Below are 22,764 nucleotides of genomic sequence, written 5' to 3' on the forward strand. Positions count from 1 at the left end.
CACTTCAGTAATTCAAAGTTCCGGTCATTATTTTTACCTCGTAAGGGGTAGAATTTCATTATTTTTAACCAACAACCCAAATACAAAATTTCATAGTGTTTGCTTCAAAATTGACGATTGTTCAAATGAACTTTTAACCCTTATTTTACCCTCTACGGGGTTGATTTTTCGGAGGGGGATAAATAAGTGTGTCCTTGTTCCTATCCAGAAAGCTAAATACAAATTTTTATAGTAGTTGCTTCAAAATTAAAGGATTTCAAAAAAACAGTTTTCCCCTATTTTACCCTCTTAAGGGTAGAATTTCCAAAAAGCATTTCTTAGTACTTATTCACGCTATATAGAGAACCTATGTGCAAAATTTCAGAACTGTAAGGTCCTTGGTTTAGGCTTTACGTTGATTTCTGAAAAATGAAAAAGTCATTTAGTTAGTCAGTCAGTCAGTCACCTTGCTGTTTTATATATATGTTATAGTCAAAGTCCGATACACAGTCTCTTCGCGGAAGGACTGGTTTATCCTAGGTTTGGCCAAAGCCATCAGGCAATCCCCGAAATACATTTCAATTTCGCCCTTTGCCTGAAGTATTTTTAGTCAAACCCAGGAGCTCCTAACTTTTCAGTCAAACGTCGAAAGTAAATTATTCTGTTTCGGTTTTGGCCTAGTCAATCCTAGAAGCGACTGCAAAACTCGGTCAAACGTTGATCTGAACATGTTTAAACAGGTTCATAATGTCTCTCGCGGTGTTCCGACCGATTGTTTTGTCATTTCATGTTCGTTTATTGAGCGTGCGGGCGTGTAATTGTGTAAAATTGAAGATGAGTGAGGTTAGGTTAGGTTAGGTTAGGTTAGGTTAGGTTTTTTTAAATTATTAAAACAATAAACATCAAAATTTTAAAAATGTTATTTTTTTATACCTAATCTTACAAACTAACCTCCGTATATTCCAAAGCATTTATTTATTTATTTTATACTTTATTGCACATCGTACAAAAGGTGGGCCACACGGCAATGCCACACGGCATTCTCTCAAAGCATCTCAAATATAAAAGTGAAAATCACGTAAGCTGACCAATCAGGTGTCAGAACTGGCAGAGTTAAGCGGTTCTTAAGACTTGAAAGCTGCTTAAATGATAAAATGCTTCCAAATATACGAAGATAAGACATTTCATACCTATATCGGAGTTTGACTCGTCAAACCCCGATTTAATAAAATTGTGTTTTGACGTTTGCCTGACCAAATTAGTCTCTCCCAGGTTTGACGAAAATTGTTTAGTCAAAGGCCGAAAATTTACATTTGTTTGGGCTTTGACTAAGTCATTCAGTCTGACCTGAGGATTGACCAGTCCAACCTAGGAGCGCCGGAGCTTCGGAGTTTGCTTATAACATATATACAAATATGTTTTTATAATCTCCGTTTAATTTCCTTTCATTTGATACCCTACTCGATAGGTTCGGATAACTTTTTTTTTAAATGCGTTACTATTTCGCGCCAAAAATCCGCCATTTTGACTTTTTTTTACTAACACCTATATAAGGACACTCGGGTTATAGAGACAAATATAATGACATCTTAACTGTTGAAATTCATCCAGCCGTTTGTTAGATCGGATCAAATAAAGAAAGACAGACATACAAGATACGCGCGAAAAACATAACCCTTCCTTGGCAGTCGGGTAATAAAAAAAACCGCCATTTTGAAATCAAATTATTAAAATAATATATATATAAAAGTAGTAAATTCAAAACCGATCTATTTAATTATTTACTTTAGTGCAATCATAGGAATCTATATCATTACACCATCTACGTATCCCCAATCAAAGTGGTTCATTTAAACCAAAATAGACCAGTCAATAAACAAGACAGGGCATTATTAATCAAAAGATAATTTGTTTTGATTGTAAACTCTATCGCAGGGTTAAGATTTATGGCGGTCCATTTTTGTATCGTTAAAGGGTTAAAGAAAGTAAATAAAGTATGAACATCTGTTACTCCCCGCTGGTTAGGCGGTTACGGGTTACTATAGATAGAAATCATTAGATATGTCCCAATTTTATTTAGATTTGAATGTGGTTTAACTTTGGAGACACCACCGCTACACCTATTTCTGTCTTAATAACAGCAGTGTTAAGTTTTTTTTTTTATAATATAGGAGTAGCAGACGAGCATGCTGTCAAACTGATGGTAAGTGGCTACTGCCGCCCATGGACATCTGTAATCATCCCCAGATAGAATTAGATATTCCTACCTGAGGTCGGCCACATATGCGCCGCTACCCCTGAGGACTAAGCTAGAACGCCTCGGAAAAGTATGTCTACCTTACCACACCCTTCAAAACGGAACACAGCAGCGCCTAGCACTGCTGTTATTAGGCAAAAATAGGTGTGGCGGTGGTGCCGCCGGAGTCGAACCACAAAGGGTTCTACCACCATCAAGTGTTGCTGCGTTCTAGTTTGAAGGGTGTGGTATGGGAGACGACTTATCCGAGGCGTTCCAACTTAGTCCTTAAAGGTAGCAACGCATTTGTGGCCGACCTCAGGTAAGACTTATCTTATCTGTGGTTTATTATAGATCTAAAGTCAGCTACAATTATGTAGACTCGCTCGTTAGTTATATACTATAAAAAGACCCGCCATTTTGAAATCTAATTATACAGGCCTATATTTTTTTCCCATCGTTTAAACATCCACTTTAACGTTTAACTAGTTGCCTAGCTTAGTCATTTGAATTTAGTTCCACTTTCTACCACATGGCACTGAAATCCACATACTGCGATTCTCAATATAATTAATAGCCTTAATTTTACTAAATTGTAATTTTCCATCGCTTTTGTTACCATAATAGAACAAGTACCTAAGTCGTATTCACATGGAGACGAGTAAAACATACACATTCGTGAAACTTGCACAATTTAACAGTACGAAGGGAACTTCAGTACAAATATATATTTCATTCAACTTCCCCTGTTCGGGTCGCGGTTAAAGACATTTTCCTTAGCTATTTGTTCTATGAGGAAGTATAGAAGTTTGTGACAGTGGTAGATGTCACAGCCGCCTAGTTAAATCAGCCGTTTAATAAATAGCCTAGCTTCTTTATTAAACAGCGATGTTCGATTAGCTTCCTAAATAATATTCAGAATAATAAGGCAAATGTCATAGAGATGTCGCAGCCATGTAGCTTAATAAGTCGTTTAATTAATAGCCTAGCCTCTTTGATAAGAATTTTTTCTAACGCTCACACATTCATAATAGAACAAGTATAGTCCGCGTAAAACTGCTAGTCCGCTCTGAATATAGAAACGAAACGCGTTGCCATAGCAAATTGTACGATTTCACCTGCTCGCAACAACTTCAGAGCGGACCAGCAGTTTGGCGCGGACTATACCAAATTCGTATTTACACGGAGACAAGTAATACGAAACTTGCACAATTTAACAGTACGAAGGGAACTTCAGTACAAATATATATTTCATTAAACTTCCCCTGTTCGTGTCGCGGTTAAAGACATTTTCCTTAGTTATTTGTTCTATGAGGAAGTATTGAAGTTTGTAGCAGTGGTAGATGTCGTAGCTAAGTTGATTATTTAGTAATTTATTAGTTCATATTAGAGCGTCATAGTAGAGCGGTGGTAGGATGCTTTATCGACGGACAATGCGTGAATAACATCAGTTACGCGGATGATATGGTTCTGCTAAGCCCATCAATTAAAGCTCTCGAGGTGCTTATAGGAATTTGCGAGAGGTATGCAGTGGCCCACGGCCTTAGGTACAACTCCAACAAAAGTGAACTACTGGTATTTAAGGCAGGAAATAAAGTTCCTAAAACTGTGCCTTCAGTTAAACTTGGGGGAACGGTACTGAGTAGAGTCACCGAATTTAAATACCTAGGGCATTGGGTCAATGCGGACCTCGGATGACTTGGACGTGGAAAGGGAGCGTAGGGCATTGTCGGTGCGGTGTAACATGTTGGCACGTAGGTTCGCACGTTGTAACGCTGAAGTTAAGGTTACCTTGTTTAAAGCTTATTGTCAAACATTTTACATGTGCAGCCTATGGTCCAAATGTACTAGAGGATCGCTGAATGCCCTACGCGTCCAATATAATAATGGATTTAGGATGCTAATGGGGCTGCCCCGGTATTGTAGTGCGTCTGCTATGTTCGCTGAGGCTCGTGTTGACAGTTTTCAAACTATATTGCGCAAACGCGTAGCCTCAGTGATGCGGCGAGTGCGGGACAGCAACAATGGCATCCTAAATACCATTCTAGAAAGAGTGGACTGTCCTATAGTGAGGCACTGGAATGCATGCCACATGGACTCCAGGGCCACACTATTTAATATTAAATAATTGAATGTAATTGATATGTAATAATTAAAATTGAATGTAGGTAAATGTATTTGTATTTCTGTTGTATTTTTAATGTGTAGTACTAACATAGTTCGTAAGAATATACTAACATTTAATGGACTTTGTCTGAAATAAATTATTATTATTATTATTATTATTAATCAACAGCCTAGCCTGTTTACTAAACAGCTCCTAGATTCCTAAATAACACTCATAACAGTAAAACCAGCAACATCGAACTGTTGCACCCAAGTAGCTTAGTTAGTTTATTTAATACTAACCCGGCAAACTTTCATTATACTTTCATATATGTCATATAAAATATAGCCTATGTTACTGGTGGATAGTGTAGCTTTCGAACAGTGAAAGAATTTTTAAAATCGGTCCAATAGTTTTTGAGCCTATTCATTACAATCAAACAAACAAAGTTATAATATTAGTATAGATAGGCTAGCCTCTTTACTAAGCAGCGCCGTTCGTCTAGCTTCCTAGATAATACTTAGAATAGTAAGTCATATGACTTGGATCTGTCGAAGTCAAGTAGCTTAATTAGTCATTTAATAAATAGCCTAGCTTCTTTCCTAAACAGTCTATCCATCCATCTAAAGATAGAAACTTGATTTATTTAGTATAGAAATGTGGAATGTCGCTCAGTGATGGATAAAACATTGGATATCATTTTTATTGATAACGTTAATCTTCAAGAGTAACAACACCATCCATTTAAAATTGGTCTTTGGAGCCCAGGGGATATGTTTGGCCCTCCTTATAGTTTATAACGACCCGCGTGGCGGGGCGGTCACCATACCGATCTGACGCGCAGAGTCCCGGGTTCGATCCCCGGACAGACAGACTATGACATCTAAATGATGAATTTAGATTTCATTTTCTGGGTCTGAGTGTTTATGCATTTGTCTATGTGTGTGTCCATGGCACCCACGACACAGGGAATGCTAGTATGGGGCTGTATAGAAATAGTTTTTTTTATTGATGTCCATGGCTATCCATCATAACCGCAATCAGTTAGCACTAAATCTCACGTGCGCTGGCTGCTCATATGCCAGTATTACAAAGACAAGTTGCACTTCATTCTAAATTCGTAACTATTCCAAATTTGAAAATCAGGTCAGCTTTGTGAGGGTATATCAGAATCCGAAAGTATTAAACTACCCCCAAAATGCGAGATGAGTTCCGAACTTTCTCCTATCTCCGTGTGCAGTGTTTGCGGACTGCTAGGGGTATAAATTAGGGGTTCCTTGCCCCTAGGGGTAAGGTTCAGACGAGTATATTGTAAGTACTTTGGATTGTAAAATTTTAGAAAAATGAATTTTTCGTCGAAAATTTTGCAAAATGCTGTCATGTATTATTGCTATTTTTGATGGTATCCTAAAAGATACTTTATTTATACTATATATATTAACTTAAATCAATGAAAATTTGCATACGAGTTAAGATCCGTTTTTGCCTACAGGCAATGACCGTGTCAGACACGGACCGAGACAGACAGAATCATACTTTCGTATACAATATTTCGACAGACAGCCCGTGGCATGATTGTGCTACGATAGATACACACTGTATAGAAGAATACTATTTTGTTTGTCACGGTACTCGCCTGACACGCTTCATAGTGCATTTATACAGACATGATACGTAACAAACAAAGTTCTATACAATGTGTATGACCGCACTAAAACCCCCCAGTGGCCGTCCTTGTTGGAGAACTCCGTGATCCCCGACGGAACGCAGCCGGAGTCCTCCAAACCCGATGCCCCGATCGGGCTCTGCCCTGGGAGAGCAGGTTTCGCTCCTCCCACACCATCTGGTGTTCACGATGGTATGCGACCACACATACCGCCGTCCTTGCCGGGGTCGCTTACTGGACGGTTCGAGCTCCCACTCTTGCCGCACGCAACCCCGGAAGCCCCCTTTTAGTCGCCTCTTACGACAGGCAGGGGAAACCGTAGCCCTATTGTAGTCCCGGAACTACAGGGACACATTTAGAAGAATCCTACGACAGCTATTTATTAAAATCTCAAGCTTGGCTGCAGAACGTACCACAGAATCTCTAGCTAATAACATTTCCCTCCGCAGTTACGTAATAAGCGAAAATACACGTAAAAGCTATTTAACGAAAGCAATATCAATATTCGTAAGATCCGAAAACTGAGGCGTTTTATTAAAATAAGATAATACTTCGTTCATTATCTTCCCGGAATTAATTCAATCTTACTCATCCATGAAATTCCCATCACAGGAATTGGGAATAAAAATTAAAAGCCGTTTGAAATGAAAGCAATCAAAGGAATTGACGCCTGATTACCTTGGGGATAATAATATCTTTATTTTAACTTCGTAACTTGAAGTAATGTTTGAAAGGTAGATCTATAGTTCGGGGAGGTACCACTGTCACACCGTTTCAGCGCGACGGAGTCCTTGCGTTTCAGTGGAACTGGCATATGTGGAGTTTATCACCGATGCCAATGGGTGGTAGTGATCAAAGTTCTAGTTTGGGGCTATGAGTTTTTAACGATGTAGTATTTTTATTATAGATACAATAAGGTTACTAAGGTTAATAAACCCGTTCCTCCCAATCCGCATAACAGGCAGGCTTTCCCCACTTATGGGATCTCCAAATATTTTTAACATATTAAAAGCATGTGTTAAAATACTCTGTGCTTGTATAAAAGTCCCATCCAAATCGATTCAGTACTTTCAAAAAGTAAAGTTTCAAATGAGCATGCAGTCCAAAGCATATACCTAATATTGTTAGTAAGTAGTTATAGGGAGCAATATGTGTGCGGCTGTGACTCCGGAGTTGAACCACTTTCATCCCGAGATTATCACGAATACACAAACAGACATCTTTATTACTTAACTTACGAATCACCTTACCTCACCAATATATGAAGCATGAGCCACAACTAACTCAGAACAAACGAAATAAAGATAGAACAGAATGTAGCAAAACAGATCCTATAAAGGTGGGCAGTCAGCACACGTTACGTTTAGTTGCTCTTACTTTAAAACTAACATCGTACGTGTGTGTACGGTATGGTGGGAGTGACAGCGATTTATGTCTCCTATGAATTAAACGGACTCTTACTGTCCAAATTTATATTAGTATGAAAAACGAAAGACGTCAGTATTTTGTATGAAATTGAGCAGTTTACAAGTATGAACTCGCTCACATGGACATCTGTAATACATAATTATAGAATGATATTGGAGTATGTATGAGTATGGAGTATGATATTGGACTATCTGAGGCTGGTCACAGATTTGAGTCTTAAGGACTATTGGACTGTTACTATTACTGTTGGAACGCCTCGTGTTTCTTAAAAAAAAACATTTAAACGACCACAGAAATACTTAACAATAGTATTGTAAGACAGAAATATCTACAAACCCAAACCTATTTAGCGATTTTATACATTAATATTTAATTGTTGTAATGTAACAACTTTTACCTTATTTACAATTCTAATCCATCTTAATGGACCAATTTTATTCGTTAAAAATCAATTTGCCTTAAATAAAAACGAAATTTCTTGAATGTTAATCTCGACATCATCTACCATTGTATTTTAAATTCTATAGTATACGCATGAAAAGATGAAAAACAATAAACCTCCCATCCTATATCCCATAGAAAATCCTTTACAATATATTAAATTCACCATTGTAGTTCCCGCTAACACTACCGCCATACCCTTCTAACTCCGATACTAATGAAGCGATGTTCTTACGTTCCTAGCACAGAATAGTACTGATCTAACTTCTGTTGCTTTGTCTTTAATTAATTAAAACACCTACTTAATTAATTTACCTCTATGAATATTTATTTCATTATCTAATGCAGGACTTTAAAGAGAATTATTTTGGAAATAAAATTGCAGTTGTGTGCAATTTATTGCTGGTGTGTCGTATTGAATCGAATGGTCGTAATAGAATTACTCTCCAACTGCCGGGCATGAGTGTTGCCTCAGAGTGAGAGGGATATAGGCATTTTGAGGGATTCTGGGATCCTGAGTATACAGGAATTCGGAAGACCAAAGGTAGAAAAATTAATTAACCAACCAAACCCAAACCAACCATTAAATGATCAACGTATCAATTTGAAAGTCTTACCGTGCCCAGTAAGCAAATTTATTTGGTTATCGGGGTTATCATGTCGGATACCCTGGACACTAGCTCCCTATGTGCTATGCCCTTAGGGGCAAAGATGGATCTTTATCCCCTAAGGGCTCAGAAATAAGGTTTAGGCGCTAAGATCACTGGCGTTGGCCTAGTGAGACTCGACCTCACATAGCTATGAATACGTTTATTTAAAGAATTCTCGAGCGTGAGTTTTTTCACGGTTTTCCTTCACCGTGCAAATGATGATTAATTTCTATTATGCACACTTTGTAAAACAAAGGGTGTCTGGGATTCGAACCTTGAACCCCTCGATTAAGAGGCGGAGTTTCAATTAGATAAAAAGAATCAAACACCACTGGTACTTCCAGAGAAGGGATCTCTTCTCTAATGTCAATAAAATTATCGCCCGTCGTTAATAATCAATCTATCCAATCTTAGGATACCAAAGATCGTAATTTGACAATCATTCTAGTATAATTAAATTATGAAATGTCGATCTTTCGTAGGCTAAACATTAGATAGATTGAATATTAATAATGGACGTACGTAAATGCCTTGAGATACACGATATAGATACAATAACTCAATTTGAAAAGATTCTTCTTTACCTGTACATATATCGTCACATAATATATCGACACACACCACTAAGCCGTCGAGTTGAAGCATAGAGCATGACATAAACTCATGACGAATTCATAGAGCGACGAAACACACATTTCGGAGACAAACTTCCTCAATTTTACACTGTCGGGTGTGGACTTGACTGTATTTCATTCTCCTAAGTCGTCTAACATGTCTATTGCTGGCGATGAGCGATTAGTAGCGATACTACTCAAAAACAATGTAAAAATCAGTATATTAACTGACTCATGGATTTGGAAAATTAATCAAATTTCCGAGCAGTTAATTAAAAATATAGTTACTGAATTATGACTAAAAACATTTTGGTTTTATTTCAATATATAATTAAAGATATAATAAGAACATACTCCTAATATTATATTACTAGTTGACCTGGCAAACTTTGTACCGCCTCAAAATATATTTATCAAATATATTTCATATAAATTATAGCTTATGTTACTCGTAGATAATGTAGCTATCGAATGGTGAAAGAATTTTTAAAATCGGCCCAGTAGTTTTTGAGCCTATTTATTACAACCAAACAAACAAACAAAGTTTTCCTCTTTATAATATTAGTGTAGATTTGACATAAACTCATGACGAATTCATAGAGCGACGAAACACACATTTCGGAGACAAACTTTCACAATTTTACACTGTCGGGTGTAGACTTGACTGTATTAATTCATTCTCATAAGTCGTCTTGTTTTATCGCTGGCGACAAGCGATTTTTTTATAATATACGAGGAGTAGCAGACGAGCATGCAGTCCACCTGATGGTAAGTGGCTACATCGCTGCAGTGGTGCCATGTAATCAATCCCAGATAAGATTAGATTCCTACCCGAGGTTAGCAACAGACGCACCGACCCCTGAGGACTAAGCTGGAATGCCTCCGAAAAGTATGTCTTCACAATCAGAACACATCAGCGCTTAATACAGCTGTTATTAGGAAGAAATAGGCGTGATTATGTATGTTACCGCCGAAGTCGAATAAAGAAGGGTTCTGTACAAAAAATCTCATTCTAAAAAACCTTGTCGAACAGTGGGCCAAAAATAGTATGAAAATGAAACAAACTTAATAATTCAATCAATTTAGCTTAGTTTTTCTGTCGCCAAATTGTTTTTAACGTCTCACAAAATGGCCGCTGCAGTTAAGTAAAATTTAAAATTGAGTTAGAAATAAACTGTTGAGCCGAGTTAAAACTATAAACTTGAGCCTTAGAGTATAAACTGCTGAAGAAAGTTGATCGCTGAGAGATTTAAACTGTGTAGTTTTATTTTTTGTCAACTTCATAGGCTACCGGTCGTTTTCTTAGCTGGTTTTCAGTTAGTTTGGTTAAACGTTTTTTTCTAACTTTACAAATTTAATAGACCTCTTAAGCGAGATATAATATACTGAAAAAATTGTAGTGAACAAATGTGTATATGATTGTAAACCTTTTTTTTTGTTCACAAAGGGGAAACCCTCAAAAGGTACCCCATGCCGTGGGAGCGCCATAGGGTTATGTGGGACTCCTACCGCACTAAAACTCCCCCGGTTGCCGGCCTCGGCGCTGCGTAGGGGACTCCGGGATCTCCAAAGTAACGCAACCGGAGTCCTCTTAGATGATTGTAAGCCTGTGTGTTTAAACTGTATAAAATTATTTTAATTAGGATTCCGTACGAAAAATAAATAGAACCCTTATAGGATCACACGTGCGTCTGTCCGTCTGTCACAGTTATTTTGTTCGAAAACTACTGTACCAAATGGGTTGAAATTTGGTATCTAGATGCTTTTCCGTGACCAAAAGACGAAGAGTAACCAACTGAATTTTGATTTGGGGGGGTGACTTTTTGGAGTCGAAATGAAAAATGTAAAAAAAATGTTTTGTAAATTGTATCGAGTTATATCTTATATATAAAATTCTCGTGTCACAATGTTAGTTACCGTACTCCTCCGAAACGGCTTTACCAATTTTCACCAAATTTTATATACATATTCAGTATCTCTGCGAACCGGCTACTATCTATTTTTCATACCCCTAAATGATAAGGGTTGTTCACCCTTATTATTTTTTTTATGTTGGCAACAAAACATTTGCCGAGTCAGCTAGTATTAAATAAAAACTTTGTTGTGACTATTGTTTTTTCGTACGGAATCCTAAAAAACTTTACAATGTAGTTACAAAGTTTAAGCAGACTACAAATAAAATATACATAGGAGTGCATAAATTAAAAGTAATTAGCTTTTCGAGTTGGAAAGCATTATGCACCTGAGAATTAAACTGCGCCATTTTAACTTAATCGTGTTAATGCTGGTTTTAACCCGTATAGTGCTGTGAACCACAAAGTACCGGGTTCAATCTTGCTACACAAGCTAAGAAGGTGGTAAAACTTTGTGGTTCGACTCCGGCGGCACGACCGCCACATCTATTTCTGCCTAATAAAAGAAGTGTTTAGCGCTGCTGTGTTTTGGTGTGACGGGTGTGGTAAGAGAGACATACTTTTCAGAGGCGTTCCAGCTTAGCAAGTTGTCAGGGGTAGCGGCGTAGGTGGCCGACCTCAGATGGGATATAATCGTATCTAGGGTAGATCATAAATGTCTTTGAGCAGCAGTAGCCACTTACCATCAGGTGGATTGCATGCTCATCTGTTACTCCTACATTATATAAAATGGTACTTTGTTAATGTTCATTCCTGTATACAGTACTTCTATATTATAAAAAAATAATATGTTAATGTTAATTTCTGTGTTCACTTAGTACAAAGGTTAATTGTGTTAAGTACAGTACCACACTCCCGTAAATAGAGTTAAAGAGCTTTTTACACAAAAGCTTTAATTGAAGCACGTTTTTGGCACAATTTTCAAGTTAATTTTTCAACGATTTTTCCGTACTTTTGGCACTGTGTGGTTGTAATAGACATTACTTTTAATTTTGTTACAAAATATAAATTCCATTTTAGTTCGGAGTTGTCCAATTTTGGTGTACTAAAGTTCTATTAGTTAGTGACTTTGTGTAAATGAAGACAGTAATTGCATAAAAATTGAGATGTTTTTAGACGTAAGTGAAGCAACAAATAAGCATTAGTTGGTACTATATGTCAGGGCATGGGTCTCCTCTGAGAGAGGTTTGTATAGTCCACTATAAAACCTGAATTAGGGACAAGTTTTACCTATCCGTTCAATGGATAAATCATAACCACAGACCACGATTAATTAAAAATACAAAAATGGTTTGTATGAGAACGTAAGAAAAAAATTAATTTATTAATAATGAGCGTTATTTTTCCACTTGTCATAATTACTTTGCAGAGTTTGACCCTTATAAGGGACACTATCAGATAGCGTACTAATGCAGGCAACTTTTTTAATGAACTCATTCCATTCCCGACTTAAAAAATGTACTGATGCAGTTTTAGCTTCTATAAAAATTGGTCTCGTAATCCCTTCCAGCATTTTTCGTTAATCCTTATAGTTTCGGATTTGGCCCTAGAGGCCCATTTGAAAAATCATCCTGTATACCAGGGCCTTGTAACTCCTTTCAGCATTTTTGCTAATCCTTATAGTTCCGGATTTGGCCCTGGAGGCCCATTTGAAAAATCATCCTGTATATATAGATAACCTCTCTTCTTTAGAAAGTCGGGTCAGAAATACGCCTAATTCTTCCTACACTATCAGTTAATACATACTTAAAATATAAAAAAATCCCCGAATTAGAACCCTGGACTTTACAACATTAGACTACACAGTCACACAAATAAACAATAAAACAAACAGACATGACAAAGTACGCTATCCACAATACACTAACCAGATTTATCTCGACCATCGTGCGCATTCGCTCGAATAATATGAAATTGACAACAATAGCCGCCAAATATGGCGGGCTGAGTAATACAGCTTACGATATGACCGGCGAATTAATCATGGGTTAAGTTTGGAATGGTTTTAAGCCGGTTTTACGGAACTATAAAATTAACCTTTGTAGTTAGACTCCGGGGGCTTCGTCATTCATTTCTGCTTATTAACAGCAGTATTAAGCGCTTATGTGTTCTGATTAGAATTTTTGAAAGGTGTGGTAAATCCTTTAAAAAGAATTTTGTAAAAAAATTACTTTTTTTAGTATGTAATGTGTATCAAAAATCGTGTAATTGGTTTAAATTCAGTTGTAAGAATCGACTCTCTTCAACTACGTATATACTAACTTACTTAATAAGGAAAGTTGAATAAATCATGTAAAAATCAGTTGTCACATTTAACCCATACTTACGCATAGAAAGTCTTATAAAAACCTTCGACAAAATAAACTCGATCACTCCAAAATCATGTTAACCAAATTCCATATAACACACCACAGTGCCCTTACCATGAGTTTCTACGTTTTGACAAATATGACTGTTTTGGTATTTGTTTACGTATTTGCCCATACAATTTCCAATCAGCGCCCCTAGCGGATTGTATCAGAACTATAGTGCATTAACACACGTAACATTAATGTCTAAATTTACAAAATGGCGCTTTATATCTTGTCTCTCTTTTTTGCGAACATGTGAGGGAGGCAAAAAGTTTATCGTCACTTGAGCACTTACTTATTGTTACTCAGTCTACTAGAGCAAACGGAACAGAATAATGGATTGAGTTCACGTAACGTAAAATTGTGAGATGTTTTGAAAACTCATGGTAAGGGTACAGATATGTGTATCTTTTTAATTCCGACCGAGGTAAACCACGACAAAAGCGTTGCGGGGGGTCGGCTACGTGGCCGGCTCTAATGTACACGGTTTATCTTAAAAAATGAACATGAAAGAACAATGAACATTTTTGTACGATCGCCCTTTTCAAATGTAGGTGTTGATTTATGTTCCACTTTTCATTTTCAAATTTCGTATTGACGCTCTGCGAGTGTTTGAACTTTGACGCTTGACAGCTTAATTTTAAATGGTGACAACCCTACGTCATTTTTTAGGGTTGTGTAAGAAAAAACATAAATGTTCCTCTCTCGCAGCCAATTTCGAAACTACTAGACAAAATTAGTTCATATTTGGTACTCATATGCTTTTCTATGACCCAGAGGCGAAGTTGTAATATTAACAACTAAATTTAGAATTTAGGAATGACTTTTGAGGGCCGTAGTGAAAAAACGTAAGAAAAAGGCAACTCGTATCAAGTTACGTATCAAATAAACGGGCTTGTTGCATCTTAAATATATATTTGGTTTTTTAAATATATTTTGTCGCATCGAAAGAATTCGCTAGTAGTATCCATTGTTTAGTTTTCAACACTTTATAACTTAAGACCGAATACTAAGGAAGGTGGATATATCTTTTTAGATTGTTACCCGACCAAAGATAACAATATTGTTCGAGTAGCTACATACATGTAGGTATGTTTCATTTTTTGTCACACCCAGCCCAAACGGCTTGACTGATTTTAACGTACGGGGTAACGTTGGATTAGTTAAAAGGCCACTCTGGCCTTAGTCTATATTTTTATTTTTAAACAGTCGTTTGTTTTTTTTGTTTAATTGTTAGATAATTATCTGATACGAGCTTTTGCCCGCGGCTTCGCTCGCGTTATGAAGTAATATTTTCATCCCCTATTTTATTCCCTTGTGGATAGAATTGATCAAAATCCTTGCTCAACGGATGCCTACGTCATAACATCTACCTGCATGCCAAATTTCAGTCCGATCCGTCCAGTGGTTTGGGCTGTGCGTTGATAGATCACTATGTCAGTCAGTCACCTTAGAGTTATATATATTAAGATATGCATATTACAAAAATACATCATTATTATTTAATGTATCCTTTACAAATTAGGGGAATGAAAAACTAATAGCATTCTTCGTAGAGTCAGGCCCTTTTGGAAAGGTTTTAAATGTATCGTATTTAAAATTTTGGATTCCCGTAAAATTTGTTGAGCACGGTAAAGTAAGATCAATACAAATTGCTTTGGAAAAAAAAAACATACTAAAAGGTATTTTGCATTTCCAAACGCTTTGGTATATATCGAGTGACGTTTCAATTTTTGAATTGACGCTCTTTGTGTTTGAACTTGACGCTTGGCAGCTTAATTTCAAAGCAAGAACTAACTAACAGTTGATCGGCCCGACAGTTTTAGTCGCCGACACATGTTGTTCACACTTTTGTACATTTTTGTATGTTCATGTTGACGACCCGCGTGGCGGAGCGGCCACCATACCGGTCTGACGCGCAGAGGGTCCCGGGTTCGATCCCCGGTCAGACAGAAATCTAAATGATGAATTTAGATTTCTGTTTCTGGGTCTGGGTGTTTGTGTATTTGTCTTTGTGTGTGTACATGGCACCCACGATACAGGGAATCCTAGTGTGGGGCTGTGAGTGTAGAAAGCGTTATTATAATCACTTATACGAAGCGACAAAGTATGTTTTGTTCACAGTTACGTGCGAAAATACATTACCCTCCGCAGTCGGTTAAAAGAGATCTATGTCATTTTATCTATCCGTAGCCACCTTCAGGCTAACCGCCTTTATAACGTTAGCAACTGGTAACTTTTTTCATAATATAGGAGTGGCAGAAGAGCATGCAGTCCACCTGATGGTAAGTGGCTACTGCCACTCATAGACATTCGTAATCAACCCCAGATAGGATTAGATATTCCTATCTAGGATCAACCACAGTTGTGCCGCTGCACCGAGGACTAAGCTGGAACGAATCGGAAAAGTATGTCTCGCTTACCTTTCAAATCAGAACACAGTAGCACTTAACACTGCTGTTATTGGGCAGAAATGGGTGTGGCGGTGGTACAGACTTAGAATTTTTTCACTACGGCGGTGGTGCCGCCGGAGTCACCCCACAGATGGTTCTACCAACTTCAAAACTGTATTAAGTAAAATTTCAAACCGCTCGGCGACTTATAAATAGCTTATACATAAAGACGCATAAAATCTACTTTTGATTGGTTTTTCGAATAATACTAGACTCAAGCAACAATTGAACGCCCGTGCGACAGACGGTAGATTCAGCGACTATCGAATATACGACAATAGCCAAGGGAGCAGACAGCATATAGTTATATTCATAAGATTTTTCTTTCGTCTAAGTTGCCGGCCACCATCGGCTTACACGAAAAGTTCGCGGTTCAACCTGAAGCAAGCAAACATCTAAAATTAATGAAATGAAATGAAATGAAATACATTTATTTGTATAGGCCAACGGCGGCACTTACAAATTGTCAGTTACAATATTTTCTTAAACTACTACCGGATCGGAACGCGACCTCTACTGAGAAGATCCGGTAAGAAACTCAGTGGGATTGTCTTTTTTAATTTTAAAAATAATTATTCTCTTTTTATTTTTTTTTTTAAATGCCATTATTTTTACATATAATTAATAAAGCATTAGCTCCAGTATCTTGCTTTACATTTATCTAAAAAAAAGAAGTTTGTAAAGAATACAGATATCCTGGATTTTCGAGTAGACGTCTTTATGGATCCACGACACAGGAAGCCTTGGAATGGGGCTATGAATATAAAAAGCGTCATTTAGCTTCAAAGCATGTCGATTCTAGTATTTTATTTATAATACGCTATAAAATATGATAACTGGCTTCCAAACTGCACTAGTAACTATGCTGACAAACCAGTTCCATTTTCCTTTCAATTTCACTTCAATCAAACAGAGCTTTTTAAACAGAGCTTTTTCGTGTAAAGAACCTAAAACTTAAAGCTTTCCGAATAGATGAAATAACTATACGATAGTTATAACTATACCGTCACCACAGCCACACCTATTTATGCCTAATAACAGCAGTGTAAAGCGCTGCTGTGTATACGACGGAAAACGACCATACATACTGCCGTCCTTCCCGGGGTCGCTAGCCGGGCGGTTCGAGCTCCCACTTTTGCCGCCCGCATTCCCGAAAGCCCCTTTTAGTCGCCTCTTACGACAGGTAGGGGATACCGTAGGACTATTCTGGTCCCGGAACTACAGGGACAAAGTAACCTAACCTAACTGAGGACTAAGTTGAAACGCGTCTTATAAGTAATACCTATGTTTCTTTCTTTGTTACATTCTTTTATACAATACCATACATAACCAGTTTGAAACCAGTCATTACCAGATCCAATCACTGAACACTAACGCGGAATTTAATCCTTTTTTAATTACCCACCAGACAGATTGACAATTTTCCATTTGCGCCCAGAATTGAGTTTTTACCGTTCACACGAATCTATCTTGGTGAGTTCAATAAAATTGTATTTCTAGGAATTGAAATCGATTGCTCTATTTTAATTGAAGGTGTGATTAATGTTATTGGAAAGCGTTTGTTCGAGCGCGTCAATTAAGGATTAGATGTTGTCTTTTTTTTAATAACATAAAATTAATGCTTAACTTTTTCTGTAATTTTACAATTAATTATTAACTTGTTACATATAATCACAGGGACTATTTTTAAGACGTAGGCGACGAATAAGAAATGAGTTTTTTAATCCAACCCTTACGGAGGTCAAAAAGGGGTTGAAAGTTTATATAGACAACCGCCTACATTGAAGCAAGTTCTATAAAATTTCTAAATTGGTATTTTGTGGAGAAATAATGAAATACTTATTTTACTGGTTTAGGAAAATCAACCCTAAGGGGGTAAAATTGGGGTTAAGGTTTGAATTATATTATGTTACGATTATATTAGAAATAAACATTCTTGTCATTGGTAAGCTGGATAAAATTGTATTTCTAGGAATTTACATCGATGGCTCTGTGTTTTAATTGTAGGGTTGATTAATGTTATTGGAAAGTGTTTGTGTCCGCGCGTAAATCATTCGTAGATAGTTTATAATAGTCATATTTATAATTTGAATGACATACCTAATTAAAATTTTAATAGTGGCAGGTATGTATGTCGACTTCGTAAGTTAAAGTCGTTTTTTTTATCTCATTATCCACTTTATGATGAGTGATAACTGGATGTTCGTAACCAGCTCTGTCCAAACAACTCTGCATCGGCATTTGTATTTTTCAAAGCTTGGTAATAGAATATCACCATTGTTCAAGAACCCATTACTGTTTCTTGGTAGGTACTTGTCTCCTCTCAGAGCAAGAGGGGTTAGGACATACTGCGCTGACCTACCAAATTGGTTGATATCACGCACCTTTGAATATTTTTTTAAAAACGTGTATCACCTTGTTTTACTGAACGATAGTGATAATTAATTTTATATACGCACATAAATTTGAAAAATCGGTTGTGCGTGCCTAAGATTCGAACTTCGGACTTGCCAATAAAAAGACAGAGTTTTAACCACTTTGCCATTGCTTGTTTAAAATTATGTAATTAACCAAATACGAGTAACAATTATTAATTTTATTTTACACCCTCCTAAGTATAACTTCTAACACGTATATAAATATACAAAATTAGGTACTTCGGTACACTTTATTGAGATAATCTATACGTCTAAAAAGCCTCTTGATATTTTATACAAAATATAAGGTTCAAAGCTCCAATATCCTCGGTTTTAAGCGTATATTTGCTGAATAAATCTATTCGCTCTCAGAAGCTTTATAAAGACCTCATCTTGACGTCATGGACTACCGTTTAATAATTCGTTGGAACTAAAAATAATTGAAACATTGTAATAGATACGGGGAGGTATGTACACTACTTTACTATTTTAAAGATAGTAGAACCCTTTGTGGTTCGACTCCAGCGGCACCACCGCCACACCTATTTCTGCCTCATAAGATCAGTGTTACCGCTGCTGTGTTCTGGTTTGAAGGGTGTGGTAAGAGAGACATACTTTTCGGAGGCGTTACAGCTTAGTCCGAAGGGGTAGCGGCGCATCTGTGGCCGACCTCAGACAGAATCTGATCCTATCTGGGATTGATTACAGATGTCCATGGGCGGCAGTAGTCACTTACATCAGGTGGACTGCATGCTCGTCTGCTACACCTGTATTATAAAAAAACTCTATAATGTGACGATAGTAGAATTCTTTAAGGTTTGGAGCCGGAGCACAGATTAATAAATAGTTACTGCCGGCGGCACCACTGTCACACTGTAACTTAGCTTAAAATTAAGTTTGATAACAACTGTTGTTACAACTCGAAATTTGGGTACAAAAACGGGTTTTTACAAACATTTTCTTCACCCAAGATCCATTTGCCAGGTCAAAGCATATTATGTAAAGTTTTTTGCATTCGCGTTAAATATGCAAATCTCGTTGTTCGCGAGCAAGACGATGGTTGAACTTTGATTGCGAAGTTTTCGCAAAATGCATAAATTTGAAGCTATTTGTGGACATAGAATATGGATTTATTGTACGAACTTTTGATTTTAGCTTGAAGAATAAGTTTGGCGAAAATATATTTTTGTACTATAGAAATAATAAAGTAGTATGCAATGCAGTCTTTTGAGGGTGAGTGGCTACTGCCGCCAATGGATATCTGTAATTAACTCTAAATAAGATAATATAGGTACAGTCGATCTGAGGATAAGTGGTTACTGCTGACATGGACATCGATAATTAACCCTAGATAAAATAAAGAATCCTACTTGAGTTCGGCCACATTTGCTATACCATCCTTGAGGACTAATCTCGAACACCTCGGAAAAGTATGTCTCCCTTATCACACCCATCAAACCAGCACACAACAGCTTATCACTACTGGTAATAGGCAGAAATAGGTGTGAAGTTGGTGCCGCCGGAGTCGAATCAGAAAGCATTCTACCACCTTCAGCACATTACGTACAGCGGTACACTTTGATTCTAACGACTACTCGAACCGATTAATTCACGCATATGGTGATCTTCGAAACGCACGCAAGAAGTGACTTGGATTAAACTCACACAAAAGTAGACCAACCAATAGTATGAACCAATAGTATTTCTCCCTAATAACAGCAGTGATAGGCGCTGCTGTGTTTCGTTTTGTAGGGTGTCGTAAGGGAGACATACGTTTCCGAGGCGTTCCAGCTCAGTCCTCAGGGGTAGCGGCGCATCTGTGGCCGAGCTCTGGTAGGAATTTCTGGTCCTATCTGGGGTTGATTACAGATGTCCATGGGCGGCAGTAGCCACTTACCATCAGGTGGACTGAATGTTCGTCTGCTACTCCTATATTATAAAAAAAAATGAAGAAAATTCTAAAAATATCCAGAGACAATAATTTTCTCGTGAATGAAGAAAAATGAAAAAATCTACAGTAAAATATTAAGAAAGTTCTAAAAATATCTACACACAGTCATTTTAACGTAGAAAAATGAAAATCTCGCAAGTCGAAAGTTCCTCCAAAAACAAATACCTACTTATCCGTAACGGAAAATCCACATTTTTCAAAGTCGACCTTCCCACGAATTCCGAGTATTCCAATTATTTAATAAGAGCGACAGTTACAAAAGGACAGCCGTCGCAATAAGGCATAATTAAGAAGAATTGTTAGAAAAAATTCAGCGCCGGCCTGTTTGTTCTCGTTAAGAACATTGTCATATTGTTAATGGGATTAGACTTTGCTCTCAGAAAATCGTGTGACCAAGAACTTGAAATTATAAATAGCGATACGCGTGTGAAAATGTAGTAATTGAACCTTGGTCCTTTGGTGAACGAGGCTAATATTCGACTAATTCATCATCATCATCAACACGTTACTGTCCTACTGCTGAACACGGGTCTCCTCTCAGAATGAGGAGGATTAGGCCACAGTCCACAGCGCTGGCCAAGTGCGTATTGGTAGACTTCACATACCTTTTAGAATTTTTTTTTTTATAAAACTAAAGTATGCAGGTTTTCTCACGATGTTTTCCTTCACCGTTTAACAAGTGATAATTAATTTGTAATACGCTCATAACTTTGAAAAATTAGAGGTGCGTGCCTGGGATTTGAACCTCGGACCCCTCGATCGAGAGGCCGAGTTTCTTAACCATTAGGCTATCACTGATTTATTCGACTAAATATGTATTAATAACTATCGTCTCTAAATTAAATAGTGCTACGATATTCTCTGCTTGTCGTAAGAGGCGGTTAAATGGAGCTTTCATAGTTGCGATCGGCGAAGTGGGAGCTCCAACTGCCCAGCCAGCGACTCCGGGAAGGACGGCGGTATGTGTGGCTGCATATCGTAGTAAACACCCGGCGGTGTGGTACGTCCAAATGCTAACCAGACCTGCCTTGAGAGATCCTCACGTAGTGGTCAAAACGGACACCGGGACACGGACACGGAGTGGGTAAATTCCTACGTAGCTCAATGGCATAGACTCATTTTTGAAAGGTCGACCTCATCTATAGAAGTCTAGTAACAGATCTATCTAACGTCAATCTAGATCAAAGACATATAATCGACTACTTTAGCAGATAAACTTCAATAACCAACTTGTCACCAGTACTCAGTTTCAAACGGCCAGTTACAGCAATTGTGAAAACTTGAAGCGAACTAATACAAAAACTATCTCAAACTTCGACTTAAAGTTACTGGTAATTTCAAGAAAGCCAGAGAAACATTTATGATTCTGTGGTGCTGAAGACTATTAAGTGAAGAGCTTTAATCACCTTTTTATTCCTTTTAGAGATTTTCAAAAATCCTTTATCTATGTATTTTTGTTATAATAGAGTGGCCACAGACCTATTGGGTACAAAATACAGGTCTGTGAGAGTGGCAGACAAGCATGCAGTCCACTTGATGGTAAGTGGCTACTGCTGCCCATAGACATTTGTAAACTAGATTAGATTTCTACCTGAGGCCGGCCACAGATGCGCCGCTAGCCCTGAGGACTAAGCTGGAACGCCTCGGAAAAGTATGTCTAATAAATCAATCCATCCATTTTTTGGCTATGAAAAATAAAAATTAGACATTTTTTACTACAAATTGTCAAATTAAGATCTTTAAATCTCGAAAAATATTATTCTCTGCAATCGGGCAGGTAAGATATATTACAATTTGTATTAAGGACCAAATTTCGCATGGAACTTCCTTATAACATAATCAACTAATTACGGGTTTTTGAATACCCCCTCAGACTAAAGAGGGGATGAAATAAATGTAACATAACAGGAGCTCTTGTTACGTCATTAATGTCAATTTGTGCTAATTTCCTCTTCAAAAACCTTATAATTTTCACAAAATCCGTACATCAAAAATAAATGGTAACATTTAACTCGCAATTAATTCTATTTCACAAGTCGTGTTACCGGCTCTCAGGTGCCTTTTTGAAATATTCGGAGCCCGGAACTGGCTTGTCCAATTAAAAATGGATTACAATTGCCCTGGGGTGTGGTACAAGTTTAGGGAATGGAGCGGGAAATACTTTATTTTACATACCTTGTTTGTATATAATTGACTAACCGATTAAGCTGTTTTGCTTACCTACACGTTTAATTGCATGATTGATTAGTGACGTTTTTCTAAATCCAAGATGGCGGATCTATTATTTTTTTACACCCAAGCAAAAAACTTGCAAACGAGCATGCAGTCCACTTGATGACAAGGGGATACTGCCGCCTATGGACAAGTGTAATCAACCCCAGATAAGAATCCTACCCGAGTTCATTTCGTTGCTATCTCGGATTTTTTTTTTACTCTTTATTGACCATGTTAAAAACAATGTGGTGCAAAAGGCGGACTTTATGCTAAATAGCATTTTCTCCCAGTCAACCTTAGGGATGCTTCGGATAAGTATATTTCCCGTAATCCTAACCCGTGCT

General features: G+C 37.4%; 1 protein-coding gene and 1 pseudogene across 5 annotated transcripts in view; one reads left to right on the forward strand and one right to left on the reverse strand.

The window, feature by feature from the left end:
* Window positions 1–22,764, reverse strand: part of LOC140745854 (uncharacterized) — a 500,815-nt gene that overhangs the window by 127,712 nt on the left and 350,339 nt on the right. The gene's annotated exons all lie outside the window — the stretch shown is intronic.
* On the forward strand, window positions 1,976–4,447 carry LOC140745728 (uncharacterized; annotated as a pseudogene).

Source organism: Epargyreus clarus, unplaced genomic scaffold (assembly GCF_041222505.1).
Source record: "Epargyreus clarus isolate Ecla_fem2 unplaced genomic scaffold, WU_Ecla_fem_2.2 ptg000011l, whole genome shotgun sequence".
Classification (NCBI taxonomy): domain Eukaryota; kingdom Metazoa; phylum Arthropoda; class Insecta; order Lepidoptera; family Hesperiidae; genus Epargyreus; species Epargyreus clarus.